The 20430-nt window shown below is 41.4% G+C and overlaps 1 long non-coding RNA gene across 1 annotated transcript; it reads left to right on the top strand.

The window, feature by feature from the left end:
• The first annotated feature begins 4613 nt into the window (after window positions 1-4613).
• Window positions 4614-14942, top strand: LOC138745524 (uncharacterized). Its single transcript, XR_011346321.1, has 2 exons — window positions 4614-4693; window positions 14753-14942. It is a non-coding gene; the product is annotated as an uncharacterized lncRNA (long non-coding RNA).
• The last annotated feature ends 5488 nt before the right edge of the window (window positions 14943-20430 follow it).

Genomic DNA, 20430 nt, shown 5'->3' with positions numbered 1-20430 from the left:
ATTGCAGAGAATGATGTCATTAGGATGATAAAAGGCAACTTTTTAGACTGAATTTGACTGGTGTTATTATCTTAAATTCATAAGTGATTGGTTATCTACCAATGAAAGAATACACAAGTGAGTTACATGTTAGAATGGCTATGAAAAGCTGAGGAACACCTCAATTGATCTTCTGTTGTAGAAATTTTGAAACCAATTATTCATGACATTAATAACATATTGACTTGTGTTCAGAATAGGTTCGACGGGTTCAAAGTAAATCAAGGCTGGACATGTATTGTTAACAAATAGTGGTCTTTATTTATGCACAGGGGAATTCACAAAAGACCACACACTCACACAGACTGTTCCGGAATAATACCCGAATAACTGCATATCGTGTGTAAATAAATCACTGCTAAATATTTTCAGCTCCCAATTGGGAACACAAGGGTTAAACTCAAAATACCCATCACCCGTCTCTCTCTCTCTACAGCAGGCATAGCACACTAATGAGCAGTAAATTAATTACAATTAACAAGTATGTCAAATTAACGTGGTCTGCTTAAACCAATTGCGTGTCAGCTTCACCCTTTGGGTTGATCTGAATCATTGATTGGCACCTGGAGGTGCCAATCACACATCAGCTATGAGGGCCAATCATACATCAACCTCACACGTGGGCAGATTTAACCCTTGATTGTCAGGTGAAGTGACTTCTGACTAGGTTCCAGCCAGAGAGATCACGTGACCGACCAGGTTCCAGAGAGAGGTCATCTGACCCTCCACAATCCACACTACACTCATCTAACATCAGTAATGTGTTAAATATGATTTATTTTAATGATCACAGATCCCCATTCTACCACACTCCTCAGTGTTCTAATATTTACCATGCATGTCCTACCTTGATTTGTCCTTCCATAATGCAACACCTCACACTTATCTACATTAAATTCCATCTGCATTTTATGTGCCTTTCCATTCATGTCTGCATGTCATTTCTGGGTAATATCAATAAGTGCTGTGAAAACTGAGCATTTATGCCTAAATATTTTTTTAATCAACTTTGAATTCATCTCTCCTGAGTCTATTAATTGATATCAGTCCAATAGGTTGATGAGCATCTTCTCCACAATCTTCATCAGTACTGGAGCACCATAGGGCTGTGTACTTAGCCTCCTGCTCTACTCACCTTACACCTACGATTGCTTGGCTTGGTATGACAACCATACCATTTACAAATTTGCTGATGCCACACCAGTAGGCTGTATAAAAAGGGGCAATGAGTCTGCATACAAGAGGGAGATTGAACACTTGGCTGAAAGGTGTACTAACAACAACCTCTCACTCAATATCAAAATCAAGGAGTTGATTATAAATTTAAGGAAAGGAAAACTATAGGTGTATGATCCAGTGATCATTAGGGAATCAGAGTTGGAGAGGGTGAGAAATTTTAAATTTACTATCTCAGGACCTCTCCTGGATCCAACATACTAATGCATTGTGAAGAAAGCTCATCAACGCCTCTACTTCCTCAGGAGTTTGGGTACGTAATTGGAATTCAGTATGTATGGAGCCAGGAAAGATGGGAGAGATAATTTTTTTTTGCATTAGTATTTACTCATAAAACTGGCACAGAGTCTAGGGAATTAAGGAAAACGAGCAGAGCTTATGGAGCCTATACATATTAAACAGGAGATGTTGCTGTTTTCAAACAAATAAGGGTGGATAAATCCCCAAGGCCTGACAAGTTATTCCTGAAGACTTTGTGGGAGGCTAGTGTAGAAATTGCAGGTAAGATGCTGGAGGATTGGAGGGTACCTCATGTTGTTCTGTTGTTTAAAAAAGACTCCAAATGTAACCTATGAAATTATAGCCCATTGTGCCTGATGTCAGGAACTAGGTAAATTATTGGAAGGTGTCTGAAGTGATTGGATATACAAGTATTTGGGTAGCCAGGTATTGATTATAATTAGTCAACATGGTTTTGTGCATGGTAGGTCATATTTAACCAATCTTATGAGGTTTTTGAGGAGGTTTCCACAAGAGTTGATGAAGGAAAGGCTTTGGATATTGTCTATATGGACTTTAATAAGGCCTTTGACAAGGTTCCACCTGGGAAGTTAGTCAGGAAGGTTCAAATGCTCGTTATTCATTGTAAAGTAGTAAATTGATTCAACATTGGCTGCATGGGAGAAGCCAGAAAGTGGTAATGGGTCATTTCTTCTCAGACTGGATGCTTGTGACTAGTGGTATGCCTCAGGGATCAGTGCTTGGACTATTGTTGTTTGACATCTCTATCAAAGATTTGGATGATAATATGATAAATTGGATCAGCAAGTTTGCAGATGACACAAAGATTGGAGGGATTGTGGACAGCAAGAAAAGCTTTTAAAGCTTGCAAAGGAATCTGGACCAGCTGTAAAAATGGATTGAAAAATAGCAGGTGGAATTTAATGTAGATAAGTGTGAGGTGTTGCACTTTGGAAGGTAGGACATGCATGGTAAATGGTAGAACAGTGAGGAGAGTGGTAGAATGGGGGATCTGTGAATACAGATACATAATTCCCTGAAAGTGGCATCACAGGTAGTAATGAAAGGTTTTGGCACATTGGCCTTTATAAATCAAAGTATTGAGTACAGGAGTTGGGATGTTAAGGCAAAGTTGTATAAGACATTGGAGGGACCATATTTGGAATATTGTGTGCAGTTTTGGTCACATTGCATCAGGAAAGATATCAATAAGATTGAAAGAGTACAGAGAAGATTTACTAGGATGTTGCTGGGACTTCAGGAACTGAGTTATAGGATTAGGTTAAACAGGTTAGGATTTTATTCCCCGGAGTGTAAAAGAATGAGGGGAGATTTGATAGAGGTATATAAAATTATGAAGGGTGTTGATAAAGTAAATGTAAGTATGCTTTATCCACCGAGATTAGATGACATGTGTTAAGCGTAAAAGGGGAAAGGTTTAGGGGGAACATTAGGGGGATTACTTCACACGGAGTGTGGAACAAGCTGCCATCTGAAGTGGTGAATGCGGGCTCAATTTTCACATTTAAGAAAAATTTGAATAAGTACATGGAAGGGAAGGGTATTGAGAGCTATGGACTGGGTACAGATCTGTGGGAATAGGCAGAATAGTTTGGTACAGATTAGAAAGGCCGAAGGGACTGTTTTCTGTGTTGTAATGTTCTCTGGTTCGATGAAACCATGGCAAACTTCTACAGATGTGCAGTGGAAATTGTGCTGACTGCAGGGTCGGCGCTTGGGGGAGGCCTTCCATGCGCATTACTGCCCCCAAACGAGGTGCTGTGCTTCCCCCATACGGTCATGGCCAACCCTGGCTGTAAGACCTGCCGCCACCCCCTCCCTGGTCATGTCACTAGCGTGTGACCACTGATGCAATAAAAAGAGCCCTTGCAAGACTCCAACCCCGCACCCCCTGTCGACAGCTAGGTCCCTTGCCCCCTCTAACTTGCTAATGCCTGCCTCTAACATGCGTTCTGGTGCCAACCCTGGCTGACTGGCTGAATCATTGTCTGGTATGGGGGCACCAATACCTCTGAATGGAAAGCCCTCCAAAAGGTAATGGATACAGACCAGCACATCACAGGCAAAACTCTCTCCGCCAATGAGAAAATCCTCACAGAACGCTGTGTCAGAGGGCTCCTGCAATCATCAAGTATTCACCCCACCCAGGACATGCTCTGTTCTTCAGGGAAGAGGTATAGATGCCATAAGATGCACCAGCAGGTTCAGGAACAGTTGCCACTCCTCATCAGCAAACTCAATCAGAGACTCATTAAGGACTCTTATTTTGCACATTTTTTATTACTGTGTGGTGGGCCGAGTGGCCACACTGAGTGACCAGGACAGAATGGTGTGGGCTCTCCTTCTTTGCCCAGGAGAAGCCTGCGTTTGCAGACCTGCATGGGTCGACAGAGCGTGTTGCTTCCCTGCTGACATGTTGCCAGAGAGACAATGACTCTGCAATACGTTAACTTCACTCTCCTTTGTGAAGTGCGCTGACATCACTCCCCTTTATGTGGTATGCTGACATCACTCCCCTTTATGTGGTATGCTGACATCACTCCCCTTTATGTGGTGCGCTGACATCACTCCCCTTTATGAGATGTGCTGACATCACTCCCCTTTATGTGGTATGCTGACATCACTCCCCTTTATGTGGTATGCTGACATCACTCCCCTTTATGTGGCATGCTGACATCACTCCCCTTTATGTGGCATGCTGACATCACTCCCCTTTATGTGGTGCGCTGACATCACTCCCCTTTATGAGGTGCGCTGACATCACTCCCCTTTATGAGATGCGCTGACATCACTCCCCTTTATGAGGTGCGCTGACACACTCCCCTTTATGTGGTGCACTGACATCACTCCCCTTTATGAGGTGCGCTGACATCACTCCCCTTTATGAGGTGCGCTGACATCACTCCCCTTTATGAGGTGTGCTGACACACTCCCCTTTATGTGGTATGCTGACATCACTCCCCTTTATGAGGTGTGCTGACACACTCCCCTTTATGAGATGTGCTGACATCACTCCCCTTTATGTGGTGCGCTGACATCACTCCCCTTTATGAGATGTGCTGACACACTCCCCTTTATGAGATGTGCTGACACACTCCCCTCTATGAGATGCGCGATTGTTTAAAATAAAAACCATTTGGTAGTTGACTCTTCTCTGGTAAGTTGTGTTTCTTGAACTCTGCAGTTAGTGCCACTAAATTGGTGATCCCGACAGATACTTAACATCTTTTGGGCCTCAACAGTGAGACATAGTGAGAAAGGCTGCAGAATGGATGCCACTCCTGCGTTGCACACAGTGGCTGTGAAACTGCCCACCTTCTGGCCTCACAGACTACGTCCATGGTTCCAGCAGGTTAAGGCTCAATTCTACATTAGGAACATAACAAATGAAGCCACCAAATTCTGGCATGTAATTGCCTCATTAGATGAAGATTCTGCTGCCAAGGTAGATGATTTTATCAATAACCCGCCCGAGGAGGGTCAATCATGTGCTTTTAAGGCACACCTCCTCACGTCTGACCTGGAAAGAGGCACGCACTTACTCCACCTCGACGATTTGGGGGACAGAAGGCCATAAGAACTGATGAATGAAATGCTTGCTTTAGCAGACAGCCATTTCAACTGCTTAATGTTCAAGGCAGCCTTCTTGGAACGGCTCCCTCGTAACATTGCCCTGCTGCTCTTTTCTGACTTCTCCAAAGCAAGTGAAGTGGCGAGGGAGGCAGACAGATGTCACAGGGTACCGCAGCCTCCTGTAGAAAAATTTCAACAGGTCACCTTGGACAGTCAAGTCAATGCAGCCGCCAGTTCTCCAGCCCTCCACAAGCTACCAAGGAAGAAAAAGCCATTGGAGAACAGTGAATGGCGTTTTTACCACAGAAAGTGGGGCAGGAACGCGGGCCGCTGTATACCACCATGCAGTTATGTGGTTGTCTCCCAAGGAAACGACAATGCCAACAGCCACTGATGGCCTTGGCAGTTGGTGACCAGACTGGCATGTTATATGCCACTGATCAGCGCACGGGATGCAAACTGCTAATCGACACCGGAGCTCAGCTCAGTATCTTCCCGCCATCCTCTTATGAGTGGGAATCTTGAGTGCCTCAAGCTGACTTGTGTGCTGCCAATGGCACTGCAATTATCAGTTATGGTACCAAGTCAATACAACTGGTATTAGGCGACACACCTTACCACTGGACTTTCACACTATTGGATGTAGGACAGCTCATTTTGGGAGCAGACTTCCTGAAGGCACATGACTTGTTGGTAGACATGAAAGGGCACAGTTTGGCCACGTCACCACATTCCACACATGCCCATTTTATTCAGGTCATTGGCTGGCAACACTGCTACGTTTGGAAACACTCACCACCGATGATTTTGGAAACTTATTAGCAGAATTTCCTGAACTACTTACACCAGATTTCGATTTAGTCTTTCCATATCATGAAGTTCAGCACTATATAACCACCACTGGGCCTCCCCTACATTCAAAGGCATGCAGACTTCCCCCTAACCAACTACTACTGGCCAAAAAAGAGTTCAAAACTATGGAGGAATTAGGCATCATCTGAAAGTCCAATTGTCCTTAGGCATTGCCACTCCATATGGTGCCCAAAGCATCCGGCGGCCTAAGACCTTGTGGAGATTATAGATGCCTCAATGGCGCAACTTTGCTGGATAGGTATCCAATACCACACATTCAAGATTTCGCCACCAACCTCCATGGCAAACGTATCTGCTCGAAGGTAGACTTAGTAAAAGGTAATCACCCAATCCATGTCCACCTGGAGAACATCCCTAAAATGGCCATTATTACTCCATTTGGTCAATTTGAGTTTCTGAGGATGACTTTTGGCCTTAAGAGTGCAGCTCAGATGTTCCAACATTTACTGGACGCCATCACGAGAGATTTGCCTTTCCTTTTTATCTACCTCAGTGGACATCTTAGTGGCCAGCGAGTCAACACAAGAGCACAAACCACACCTGCAACAATTGTTCCAGAGGCTTCGGGAATTTGGCCTTTCTATCAACCTTGGGAAGTGTGCATTTGGCAAACACACAATTGACTTTTTGGGACACAGGGTTTTGAACGCAGGTGCAACCCCGCTTCCAGACAAAATATCAGCCATTCGGGACTTCCCAAAGCCCACTACAGTTAAAGGACTACAAGAATTCCTGGGAATGATCAACTTTTATAACAGGTTCACCCCAGCAGCTGCCAGGATCATGAAGCCCTTGTTCCACGCCCTCACCGGCAAACCTAAAAAACTGGTCTGGACTACAAAGGCCACAGGAGCATTTGACAAGCAAAAGAGACACTTTCAAAGGTAACCATGTTGGCCCACCCCCATATGCATGCCCCGCTTGCACTCATGTCAGACTCATCGGACAATCACTGTGGGGGCGGTCCTAGAACAGAAAATCAGTGGTCACTGGCAACCCCTGGTGTTTTTCAACCACCACCTATGCCCGCCCAAATTAAAGTACAATGTTTTCGACCAGGAGTTGTTAGCACTTTATCTGGCCATCAAACATTTCAGATATTTTCTCGAGGGCAGGCATTTTACTGTGTTTACTGACCATAAGCCTCTAATGTTTGCCCTTACCAAGGTTATGGATCCCTAGTCGGCACGTCAACAGAGGGATCCAGCCTATATTTCTGAATTTACCTCTAATGTGTAGCATTTGTCCGGTAAAGACAATGTTGTAGCTGATGCCTGTTCAAGACAGGTCAATGCAATTACAGGAGGGCTGGATCTCCAGGCTCTTGCAATAGCCCAATAAGGACCAGGAGGTACAAGCTTTCCTGACAGCTATTACAGACCAACTTTTAGCCGACATTCCATTGGGCCCCAACCAGGTGAACATATTTTGTGATACTTCAACCGGCCACCCTTGACCGACCATCTCACTATCTTGGCAGAGGAATCTTTTCGACCACTTTCACGGCCTATCCCATCTATCTGTCCTCACAACCGTCAAGCTTATGTCCTCGGGAGAAGTCACGTGATGGAGTAGTGGCCGGACGGTGAACTCCAGCCCTCTCCAGAAAAGTCGGAAAAAACAAAGGAAAGCACAAAGGCACAGAAATAAAAGTTAAAGAAAAGTGAGTATAAAGGTGGAAAGAAGATGGCGACAAAAAAAGAAAAATCAAAATCAACGGTAAGAAGAGAGGAAGAGAAGACAACGGAGTAAGAAGGAGAAGGCCTTACCTGTTCGAAGAGGCCCGCTGTGGAGAGAGAAACCCGCTTCCTCAGGTCGGTAGAAATTGGACTACAAAAATGGCTCACTGAGGCGAGTAAAAGTGCGCAACCGCGCATGAAAAAAAACACACCGACGGGAGGGGGGACCAGTTGGGGAGTCGATCTCCACAGCCGGCAACGACAGCTGCAGAACACCTGCAGCAAGAAGAGAACACAGAAGACAATGGAAACAAGAAAGAAGAGAAGAAAAGGGCAACAAAGAAACAACAGATGGCCAACCCAGAGGAAGAAGAAGAGGAAGAGTACAGTGAAATAGAAGAAGAAGGGAAAGGCAAGATAAAGGATATACTTTCTCTTGTTAAAGGATACATGGAGTCATTTAAAGAATGGCAGACACAGGAATTTAATGATTTAAGAAGAAGAATAAACAACACAGAAGAGAAAATGAACAAAATAGATATGACCTTAACAGAAATGGGAAAGAAAATGGACAAGATGGAAGAGCGGGCAGTAGCAGCAGAAATGGAGGTAGAGGACTTCAAAAAGAAATTAGAGGAATCTAATAAAAAAGCTATAGAGACACAAGAACTGTTAGCTCAAAAAATAGATATAATGGAAAATTATAACAGAAGAAATAACATAAAGATAGTGGGCCTTAAGGAAGATGAAGAAGGCAAGAATATGAGGGAGTTTATAAAAGATTGGATCCCTAGGATCCTAGGATGTCCAGAACTACAGCAAGAAATGGAAATAGAAAGGGCACATAGAGCATTGGCCTTTAAACCACAACCACAACAAAAACCAAGATCTATTTTAGTAAAATTCCTAAGATATACTACAAGAGAAAAGATACTGGAGAAGACAATGGAAAAAGTAAGAGAGGGCAACAAGCCACTGGAGTATAAAGGGCAAAAAATCTTCATTTATCCAGATATAAGTTTTGAACTCCTAAAGAAGAGAAAGGAGTTCAATACAGCAAAGGCGATTTTATGGAAGAAAGGGTATAAATTTATACTAAAGCATCCAGCGGTATTGAAAATATGTATTCCAGGAAAACAAAACAGACTATTCTCGGATCCAGAAGAAGCACGAAAATTTGCAGAACAACTACAAAATAGACGGAGAGATGAAGACGTGTAATGAGAGTAAAAATGATCACGATTGATATGTATGTGGGTAAAGAGGTATAAGAGTGTATAGGTATAATGTGCATTCGTGAATGTATTGGTACTTAGAGGAAAATATAGATAGTATAGACAAGAATTAATAAGGGAAGGTAATGGAATAGAGAGAATAAGGAGGGAATTAAAAGAATGACCTTTGTTACATATGAAAAGTGAAATCTTTTCTGGGGGGGCTGGGTGGGGGGGAATAGCGGTCACTGCAAAATCAGTTGACGCTTGCGAGTGAATTCGCAAACCCAAATGGAGAGGCGAGATGTGGTTGTCCGACGAGGGATAAAGGACAACTCAGGAGGGGAAGGGGAGATTGGGGCTAAAGAAGTTATAAATAGGAGAATAAGGAAAATGTTTGATGTTTTAGGAATGTTGTCTTATAAAGGGTTTAAAATAAGAAAACAGAAATGGAAAAGGAGGAAAGGTAATGATGAAAAAATGGAAAGGGAAGATAAACAAAGTATAAAATGGCTACGTTGAACTATATGACTTTAAATATTAATGGAATACATTACCAAATTAAAAGGAAGAAACTGCTAAATTTACTGAAAAAAGAAAAAATTGATATAGCATTTGTACAAGAAACACACTTAACTGAATTGGAGCACAAGAAATTAAAGAGAGATTGGGTAGGACATGTAACAGAGGCATCATATAATTCAAAAGCAAGAGGAGTGGCTATATTAATTAGTAAAAATGTGCCATTTAAAATAGAAGAGGAAATAATAGATCCAGCAGGGAGATATGTAATGATAAAATGCCAGATATATTCGGAGTTTTGGAATCTACTTAATGTATATTCACCTAACGAAGAAGATCAAAAGTTTATGCAAGATATATTTTTGAAGGTAGCTAATACGCAAGGGAACATACTAATAGGAGGGGATTTCAACCTGAATTTGGATTCAAATATGGATAAAACTGGGAAAAAAATTAACAGAAAGAACAAAGTAACCAAATTTATAATTAAATCAATGCAAGAAATGCAACTTTTGGATATATGGAGGAAACAAAACCCAAAAGAAAAGGAATATTCATATTACTCGGCTAGACATAAAACATACTCAAGAATAGACCTATTTTTGTTATCAGCTAGTATGCAAGATAGAGTAAGAAAAACAGAATATAAAGCGAGAATGCTATCGGACCATTCACCCATAATATTGACAGTAAAGCTAGAGGACATCCCTCCAAGAATGTATAGATGGAGATTAAACCCCATGCTACTTAAAAGGCAGGATTTTAGAGAATTTATTGAAAAACAATTAAAAATGTATTTTGAAATAAATACAGAATCAGTGGAAGATAAGTTTATACTATGGGATGCAATGAAAGCATTCATTAGAGGGCAAATAATAAGTTATGTAACCAAGATGAAGAAGGAAACAGAGCAGTTGGAAAGGGAAATAGTAAATATAGAAAAAAAATTAGCAATGAAGGAAGATACAACTAAAAGAAGAGAATTGGCGGATAAAAAAATAAAATATGAAACATTACAAACATATAAGGTAGAGAAGAATATAATGAAGACAAAACAGAAATATTATGAACTGGGTGAAAAAACGCACAAAATCCTAGCATGGCAGCTTAAGACAGAACAAGCTAAGAAAATGGTATTGGCATCAAGGAAAAAAGACAAACAAATTACATATAATCCAAAAGAAATTAAGGAAAACTTTAGAGAATTCTATGAACAATTATACCGAACTGAAAACGAAGGGAAAGAAAGGAAAATAGATGAATTTTTGACTAAAATTGAACTACCAAAACTACAAATAGAGGAACAAAATAAATTAACAGAACCATTTGGAACAGTAGAAATACAAGAGATAATAAAAAAATTACCAAATAATAAGACACCAGGAGAGGATGGACTCCCAATAGAATTCTACAAAACATTTAAAGACTGATTAATTCCGCCCCTCCTGGATGTAATCAACCAGATTGATGAAACACAAAGCTTACCAGATTCATGTAAAACAGCAATAATTACAATAATACTAAAACAAGGGAAAGATCCACTCTCACCAGCGTCATATAGACCAATATCTTTACTAAACACAGATTATAAGATAATAGCTAAACTATTAGCAAACAGATTAGCAGAGCAGGTACCGAAAATGGTAAATTTAGACCAAACTGGATTTATCAAAAAAAGACGCACAACAGACAATATTTGTAAATTTATTAACTTAATTCATGCAGTAGAAGGAAATAAAGCACCTGCAGTAGCAGTTGCTTTAGACGCAGAGAAGGCCTTCGACAGAGTAGAATGGAATTATTTGTTCAAAGTATTGCAAAAATTCAGTTTACCGGAGAAGTATATTAATTGGATTAAAGCATTATATAAGGGACCGTTAGCGAAAGTGACAGTAAATGGACATGTATCAAAACAATTTAACTTAAGCAGGTTAACGCGGCAGGGATGCCCACTATCACCTTTATTGTTTGCGTTAGCTATAGAACCACTAGCAGAATTGATAAGAATAGATAATAATATAAAAGGAATAAAAATAAAAGACAAGGAATATAAAATCAGTCTATTTGCAGATGATGTTATAGTGTACTTAACAGAACCAGATAAACGTAAATAAAAGTGAAGCAATGCCTATGAATAATGCGGATTTCTCAAAATTTAAGAAGGAATCTCCATTTAGATGGCAAATGCAGGCAATAAGATACCTAGGTGTACAAATAAACAAAAATCTCGGCCAATTATACAAACTCAATTATTATCCACTAATGAAAAAATTACAGGACGATTTAGAGCATTGGAAAGATCTACCACTAACACTAATAGGAAGGATAAACTGTATTAAAATGAACATTTTTCCAAGGATATTATACTTATTTCAGGCATTGCCAATACAACTGACAGAAAAATTCTTCAAAGAGCTAAAGAAAATAATAAGGAAATTTTTATGGAGAGGGGGGAAACCGAGGATAGCACTGGATAAATTAACAGAATGGTATAAACAAGGAGGCTTACAATTGCCAAACTTTAAAAATTATTATAGAGCCGCACAATTAAGATACCTATCAGATTTTTATCAAACAAGGGAAAAACCAGACTGGACGAGATTAGAATTAGATAAAATAGGGGAAAAGATACCTGAACACATATTATATAAATGGGATGAAAAATTGGTACAACATAGAACTTCTCCAGTATTACATCATCTCCTCAATATTTGGAAGAAGATTCATGTAGAAAGAAATAAAACAAATTATCAATTACCAAAACTAATATTGACGCAAAATAAGTTACTCCCTTTTACAATAGATAACCTTTCCTTTAGAGAATGGGGAAAAAAAGGGATTAAAAGAATAGAGAATTGTTTTTCAGGAAGTAGATTCTTATCCTTTGAACAAATGAGAGATAAGTACAATATAACTGGAGATACAGCGCTGACATATTACCAACTGAGATCCTACTTGAAAGATAAATTAGGAAGCAATTTGAGTTTGCCAGAGGGAAGTAACCTTGAATATGTGATTACAGATACAATGTTAATCAAAAGATTTATAACAAATATGTATATTAAACTGCAAGAAAAAGAGAATGAGGAAACAAATGGTAAAACTAAACAAAAATGGGAACAAGATTTAAATATAAATATAAAAAAGGAAACATGGGAGAAATTATGTTCTGGAACGATGAGAAATACAATAAATACGAGGCTACGTATGACTGGCTACACAGACTTTACATTACACCTCAAAAGTTAAATAAATGGGACCCAACAGTATCTGATAGATGTTTTCGATGTAAAAAAGAAATGGGAACAACAATTTATGCAATCTGGACATGTGAGAAAGTAGAAAAATTTTGGGAAGATCTCAATCAGATATTAAATAAAATAACAGAAAACAATATACCAAAGAATCCAGAGATCTTTCTTCTAAGTAACATAAAAAACAAAGAATTTGGAATTGATTTGGAGGATGCACAAAAAAGATTTGTTAAGATAGCCCTAGCCGTAGCAAAAAAATGTATTATGTCAACCTGGAAATTGGAAGATAATCTGAAAATACAACAATGGTATATAGAAATGAATAAATGTATTCCATTAGAAAAAATTACATATAGTTTAAGAAATAATATTGAAATATTCAAACAAATATGGGAGCCTTACATTAAATACAATAGCGAAAACGTACCGGGGACAATCATTACCTAAGTTGATGGAAGGAGAAGGAAAGAAAAGAATGGACTCAGTAGAATTTCTGGTGTACTTTTGTTGAATGACAACATTGTCTGACTGGTTTAATGTAACCTAGATTGTATACCTAAAATGGATGGGGGGGTGGGTGGGGGGTGGCTTGGGAGGAGGCGGGTGGGGGGAGAAAAAGTCACTGTATATGTGTGAAAAAGAAAAAGTGTGTAGCATGGCTAATGTGATTTATGGTGTGAAAAATAAAAAAATTTAAAATAAAAGCAAGCTTATGTCCTCAAAATATATCTGGCATGGCTTCAGGAAGCAGGTCACTGAGCATGAACATGCTTCTCCTGCCAGGTAGCTAAGATCCAACGGTACACCCGAGCACTACTTCAACAATTTCCACCTACGACTCAAAGGTTTCAGCATGTACACATAGACATTGTGGGCCTGCTGCCCGTGTCCAGGGGCCAACAGTATATACTAACAATGGTTGACCGTTTTACCCTCTGGCCGGAAGCTACACCATTGATGGACATCATGGCTGAAACGTGTCCTTGGATTTTTCTCTCGACCTGGGTTGCTCGATTTGGAGTACCAGTCCATCTAACCTCTGACATGGGAATTCAATTTACTTCAACCTTGTGGGCAAACCTGGTGAGACTTTGCAGTATGCAATTACACCATATTACGGCATACCACCCGCAGGCTAATGGACTAGTGGAACGTTTCCACCAGCATCTGAAACAAGCCTTGCGGGCAAGTCTTATTGGGCCTCAGTGGGCAAATGAGTTACCGTGGGTGCTGTTGGGTATTAGAATGGCACCTAAGGATGGCCTGGAGACCTCTTCAGCAGAATTAGTTTATGGCACTCCACTCCTAGTACTGGCAGACATCACTCCTTCTCCAGCCAAATGTAGATCCTTGGTTACAGAGGAATTACAAGAACTAAAAAACGAGATGGGTTTCCTGGCTCCGGTTCCAGCAACTCATCATGGATCACTGCCTACACACATTCCTGCTGCTCTTGACTCTACTTCTTACTATCCATCCCATGCTACATTCCTGCAGCAACCTTAAGAGGGGCCTTATAAAGTGCTGCAGCACAATGGCTCTATGGTGCTATTGGACATTGGTGGTCGACCAGATCTTTTTACATGAGACATACTGAAGCCTGCACACATGGACATTGCTGAACCTATGCATGTCCCACCTCCCAAGTGCCAGAGACACCATCCTAAAATACCTAAAGTTCTGACATTGCAACCATGCAACAATTCTTGGGGGGGGGGGGGGGGGATGATGGTGGTGGTGATATGGTGGACTGAGTGGCCACACAACTGGACAGGCAGAATCGTCGCACCGAGCGGCCAGCACAGAATGGTATGGGCTCCCCTTTGCCCAGGAGAAGCTTGCGTTTGCAGACCCGCGTCGGTTGATGGAGCGTGTTGCTTCCTTGCTGGTATGTTGCCAGAGAGACATGACTCCGCAGCATGCTAACTACACTCCTCTTTGTAAGGTGTGCTGACATCACTGCCCTTTATGAAGCGCGCCTTTGTTTAAAATAAAAAAACAGTTGGTAGTTGACTCTGGTAAGTTGTGTTTCTTGACCTCTGCAGTTAGTCCCACTAAAACTGAATTTTTTTTTCTGCATTTGTGGTGATACGACCACCAGCTTTCTGCAGGGGGCGATCTCTGTACCTACAGGAAGACGACCTAAGGGGATGACTCCACCTGGCCGGCTGTCAATCAACCGACCTGAATATAGACCTGAGCTGGCCCCCTCCTGAGCCAGTCACACGGGGAGCCACCAAGGCATGAACTGGTGTTCAGACTTCTGCTGGAATAAAGCATGTTTCAAGTTTTGAGCTTGCCTGCATCACAGTATTTACAGTTTGTTTATATTTCTTTCTTTGTTTTTATTTCTCTCTTTTGTGTAGGTATCTTTTGAGTAGAGTTTGCACGACTGATAAGTAGAAATTCTGCTTGGCCTGCAGGAGAAAGAATCTCAGCATTGTACATAATATCATGAATGCATTCTTACAAATAAATTTGAATTTGGAAACTAACAAAATGTAATCAAATTATAAATAGTGAAGTTATGAAATGATTAATCAAATGAGTATCATTGTGGAAATAAAATTTGTTTCTTGGAAAAATGTAGTTAATGAGATTTACAACTGGGCCTCAGCAAATGAAATTAGACTTTGGAAGAATGACTGTAAATAAATTAAACTAACCCATACTAAATAAATAAAACTGCTGTCATTTCTTGGGACTCATCGTTTATCTATCCTTCATTACATCCTCTAGTTCATTTTTTCCTCCTTCCAAAACTTAATTTATTTTTACAGCATTGTAATCCTGATATGTCCAGTTGAGATATGACAGAAAGTACTGACAGTTCCGAATGGGGAGATCTAGAACATGTAACAAGAGATCTGTTGTGAAGATTCTCCAACAATTACACTGTTTAATTCTCCCTCTCAAGCTCTACCAGTTCCATGACCTGTTGCTTTCAATGAAGCTGTAGATATAAAGCAAAGGAGAAAATAGGTTCCATTTTTGTTTTTGTATTATTATTATAATATTTAATAGTTACATTCTGCATCAAGGTATTTCATATCTATTTCAAAATTCTGACAGCATTGATAGATGTAAGAATATTCGGAGCATTTTGGGAGTGGAGCTTCTTTAGTGAATGGTGTATAACAGAATTGCGGGGCCGAATGATCAAAGCTGGTTACATAAGAAAAAGATTATAAGGAGATTTTTGAGATACTGAACTAGTTCCATTGCAGTTAAGAATAGAAAGAATGATGCTTTTTAGAAATTATGTTAGTGATTTTATATATATATATGTAGTAATAATCTATTTTCTCTGTACAGTGAGAAATTACTTTCTCTGAATCAAATGGATTCATTTACAAAAGGCCATCAATTTAAAATTCCAAATAGATGGGAATGATAGAAGAATTTTCTTTTGGAATAATTTGGAATGTGGAATGCTTTGCCTTCAGAAATTGGTGAGAGAAAATTTATGCAATTGAGATAAAAGTGGATATGTAGCAACTATTTCGCAGTGCGGAAGGATGAACAGGAAAACGATCAGTCGTAGTTTACTTGAAGATTTTACTCAGTCACCTGCAGCTTTTGCAAACCTCCCGCGTTCCAAATGATGACATCGCATTGTGACGTTAGAGCCTCCCAAGGCGGTTCAATTAAGCCTCCAGTGAGCCACTACATGGTCCCCTAGCCCCTCCCCCCAGAACCGGCAAAGGACTACAACTGGCTAAACCTCTGGTGCCATAAAGTCCATCGCTCTTGGGTGGTTATCTGTGCCTTTACATCGGGGGTTGTGGCAAGGGCTGATCAAGGTCAAGTTGAGCAGGCTATGGTCGGTCAATCGTAAATGTCTCTGGATGCCCCCACCCCCCCAACCAATGTCCAGTACACAAGTTGTACGATTATTTTGTAGTACTCTGAAGGGGACCTCATACGGCCTCTGTAAGGGTGGCCTGTGTGCACCTCTACGCATAAACACAAACTCACAGTTCTGGAGTTCCTTTGGGATGAAGGGTGGTGTGGTTCCATGCCTTGACTTGGGAACTGGGGCCAATTTTCCAAGCCACTCCCGCAGTCTGCCTAAGACTTCAGTCAGTGGTACCTCCTGTCCGTGTGCTGTTGGATTCCATAAATCAATCAGCAGATGAGGAGTTGAGATCCTTCATGGGTGTCTTCTTATCCCCAGGAGGACTAGGGCATCTCATCCACCCAATTTGGTTCCTGGAGGTGGGCCATCAGTGAAGCCTTCATGTGCCCATGGAACTGCTCCACCATGCCATTTGACTGTGGGTTGTAGGCCATCGTGTTATGGAGCTGCATTCCCAGTAGTTGCGACAAAACGTTCCAAAGTGCAGAGGTAAACTGTGGGCCTCTGTTGGAGGTGACGTGTATGAGTAGGCCGAACCAAGATACCCAGGCAGAAATAAAAGCTCTGGCACATGAATCAGTTGATGAGCCAATCATAGGAGCCACCTCCAGCCATCTAGTGAATCTGTCCATGACTGTTAACAAGTACCTAGACCCTTGTGACACAGGAAGTGGGCCGACAATGTTGACATGCCTATGTTGACTGGAAAGGCTGAAGCGGCACCTTCACATGCCTTGGCACTTTTGCAGATTGGCAGTCCATGCACATGTTTGTCCAGTACGTGACCTGCATTTTGAGTCCATGCCATACAATCTTGCTAGCTATTGGGCAGACTGTCGCTCGAATGGAGGGGTGGAACAGTCTGTGAATGGCATCAAAAAACTGTCTCCACGCAGTAGGGATGATAGGGCGAGGCTGACCTGTGGAAACATCGTGCAGGAGAGTGGAACCTTGCAGCCCAACTCCTCGAGTTGCAGGCTTGTGACAGCAGTTGTATAAGCCGGGAGTTCGTGTCCTTGAAATGAGCTTTGGCAAGCGCCATGCAATCTATACCTGGAGCGAGGGCACATACTGCTTGAACGAAGGAGTGGGACAGGGCATCAGCCACCACATTACTCTTACTGGAGATGTGTTTAATTCTGGTTGAAAACTCGGATATGTAAGATAGATGGCATTATTGATGGGTTGACCAGGGATCTGATACCTTCATGAAGGTTAACGTTAGTGGTTTGTGGTCAGTAAAAATGGTGAAATCCCTGCCTTCCAAAAAATAACAGAAATGTCTGACTGCTAGGTACAGGGTCAGCAATTCCCTATCAAATGTGTTGCATTTCGTTTCCGGAGAGCGGAGGTACCTAGTAAAAAATGCTAGAGGCTTCCATTGTCCATTGCTGTACTGTTGCAAGACGCCGCCTACTGCCGCATCAGATGCATCTATCGTCAAGATGGTCGGTGCATCCATTTGTGGATGGACCAGCAATGTGGTTTTGGTCTGATGGAATGCTACCGTCACTTTCTTTGTCCACTCAAGTTATTTGACACCGCTGGAGATGAGGTTGAAGAGGGTGTTCATAATATGAGCTGCAGAGGGTAGAAAGCGGCGATAGAAATTGACCATTCCCACAAATTCCTGAATCATATTTGGCCTCGGGAATTTGAAGATGCCTTCCACCTTGCTAGGCAATGGAATAACAATCCAGCTGCTGATCTGTTGTCCCAAGAACTTGTTAGAGGACTGCTCGAATTTGCACTTGGCAGGGTTCACAGTTAGTCCAAACTCCTGTAAGCAGAGGCAGAGTAAATGCAGATGCTGCAGGTGCTCTTTGTAGGAGTGGCTGGCAATGAGTATGTCGTCCAAGTATTTGAAAAGGAAGTCCATGCCTCGCCCCATTACGTCCATTAGTTGCTGGATTGTTTGTGCAGCATTTTTGACCCCAAAAGGCATTCTCAAAAATTTAAAGAGGCCAAACAGTGTCATGATGGCAGTCTTGAGAACACCCTCCGGGTTTACAGGTACCCACGGACCGTCAATTTTAGAAAATATCCTGGCCCCATGAAGATTAGCTGTAAATTCCTGTATATGGGGCACAGGGAAGTGATCTTCAGTGGTAGCATCGTTGAGATGCCTGTAATCCCTGCAAGGTACCCGCCAGAGCAGAGGGAAACTGAGGGGTGGTCAAACCCAGAGCAAGCTACTCAGGCACTTCACTGCTTTCACTGTGCTTCTCATTAGTTCCTTTCAGTCAAAACAACCTCAGCATGCATAGCAGGAAAATCACGGTGCTATTGAAAAATACAAAGATTGAAAGAAATTATGTGAAAGTGTAATTCCAGGAAGAGAAACTTAAAATGCAATGAAACCTGAAGATCTGACAATTCTGCTGCTGGACACCCTGAGTTAAAAACTGTTATGTACTGTTATGTGTCTGCTTAATTGTCAATTTAAAAAAAAATGTGGTTGTAAATGTAACAGCTCAGTGAAATTTATTTTAGCAACAATTTCTGCATTAACGACATAAAAGTACATTAATATATAATGTACAATAAATATTTAGGTTCACATAGCGGAATGATAATTTAACTCCTTCAAGGTCACTGTCTGAGTCTGGCATTTCAAGCAAATCATTTCAACTTTGTTGCAGCTATTAAGTTAGGACTCTGGGTGAATATGGAACATTAAACAGCACACCAACAGGCTGCTAAAATTAATGGTAGATTTAAATCAAATCCATAAGATTTATTTATCTCTTTTTCATTTGGTCCACAACCCTGCACTTGGTTTCCCACAACATAAGCTAAGGCTCTATTTGCTGAAGCAAACTGCTGAGTTCATGTGGAGAATTGGATTGTGAATATTTCTTGATCTTTGATCTGTGGCGCTTATACATGCATGCACACAAAATCCCGTTAAATTTTAAAAGTTTGAATTTTTGAAAAGTCTGTATTCTCGGGTGGTCCAGATTTCTGGACTTCCACTGTACAGTCACGGCATCTGTAGTCTTTCTCGTTTAATTCCATTCAGCTGCTCCCCTGCAAAGCCTTTTTGAAGGATGCCTAACCTGAAGAAGTTCTCCTGTCTTTGAAGAAAGTTCTGAGAGTTTCTCTCACTGTCCCATCTGCAATACCTGCCTTTCTCAAGCTCTATGACCAGACATTCGCCCAGACTCAATTCCACAGTCAAGTGCCCTTCCCAGCTACTTCTTGTAGAATGCGTTGAAAGAACCAAAGACTTGTTGATCCAAACCAAGGCTTTTATTAACTAAAAGACTAGAGCATATCACAAGTAGGTCGACCAGTACAGAATGACCTGGTCTGGCTCGGAGCAATCCTTTAAGATCTACCAGTAGATGTGGCTACGCTCTCAGCCAATCACAGTCATCCAACTACAATCTGTACATATTCACATTGGTGATAGAATCTGTACTATCACACTTGTCTTTTGCCATCTTGCGCTTTCCAACTCTGTTTCCAGGCCTCCCAGTTTGGCCCCCACAGGATCTCAGGTACCTACACTGTATTGACTGTTGCTCTCTTTGCTTCCCTCGCTGAATTCTACAGACCACCCTTTCCTCCATGCAAAGATACAAGTGGACCCTTGCTCTCTTGCAACTACATCTCTGGACCTCATTGCCATGAACCACACCTGTCCATCCTTTGCCAGATCCACGTGTTTAACTGCCAATACTGCACTCTACTGGTATCCAACAAGGATCAGAAGCTCGTTTCCTGAATGACTACCACCTCTGCAACCTTCAACATAGGTTTCCACCTCTGCTCCAGCTGCCTACATAATGGAGTTTCTGTCGCAAATTCTCACCCTGGCCATGGCTGTCTGCAGGCCAGAGCCCCCGATGCCTTCATCGCTAATCCCAAACCTGGCACCCCACAGACTGGAGTCACTAGCTCAGCTGCTAACGGCG

Source organism: Narcine bancroftii, chromosome 11, assembly GCF_036971445.1.
Source record: "Narcine bancroftii isolate sNarBan1 chromosome 11, sNarBan1.hap1, whole genome shotgun sequence".
NCBI lineage: Eukaryota > Metazoa > Chordata > Chondrichthyes > Torpediniformes > Narcinidae > Narcine > Narcine bancroftii.
This window is presented reverse-complemented; position numbering and strand designations above follow the sequence as displayed.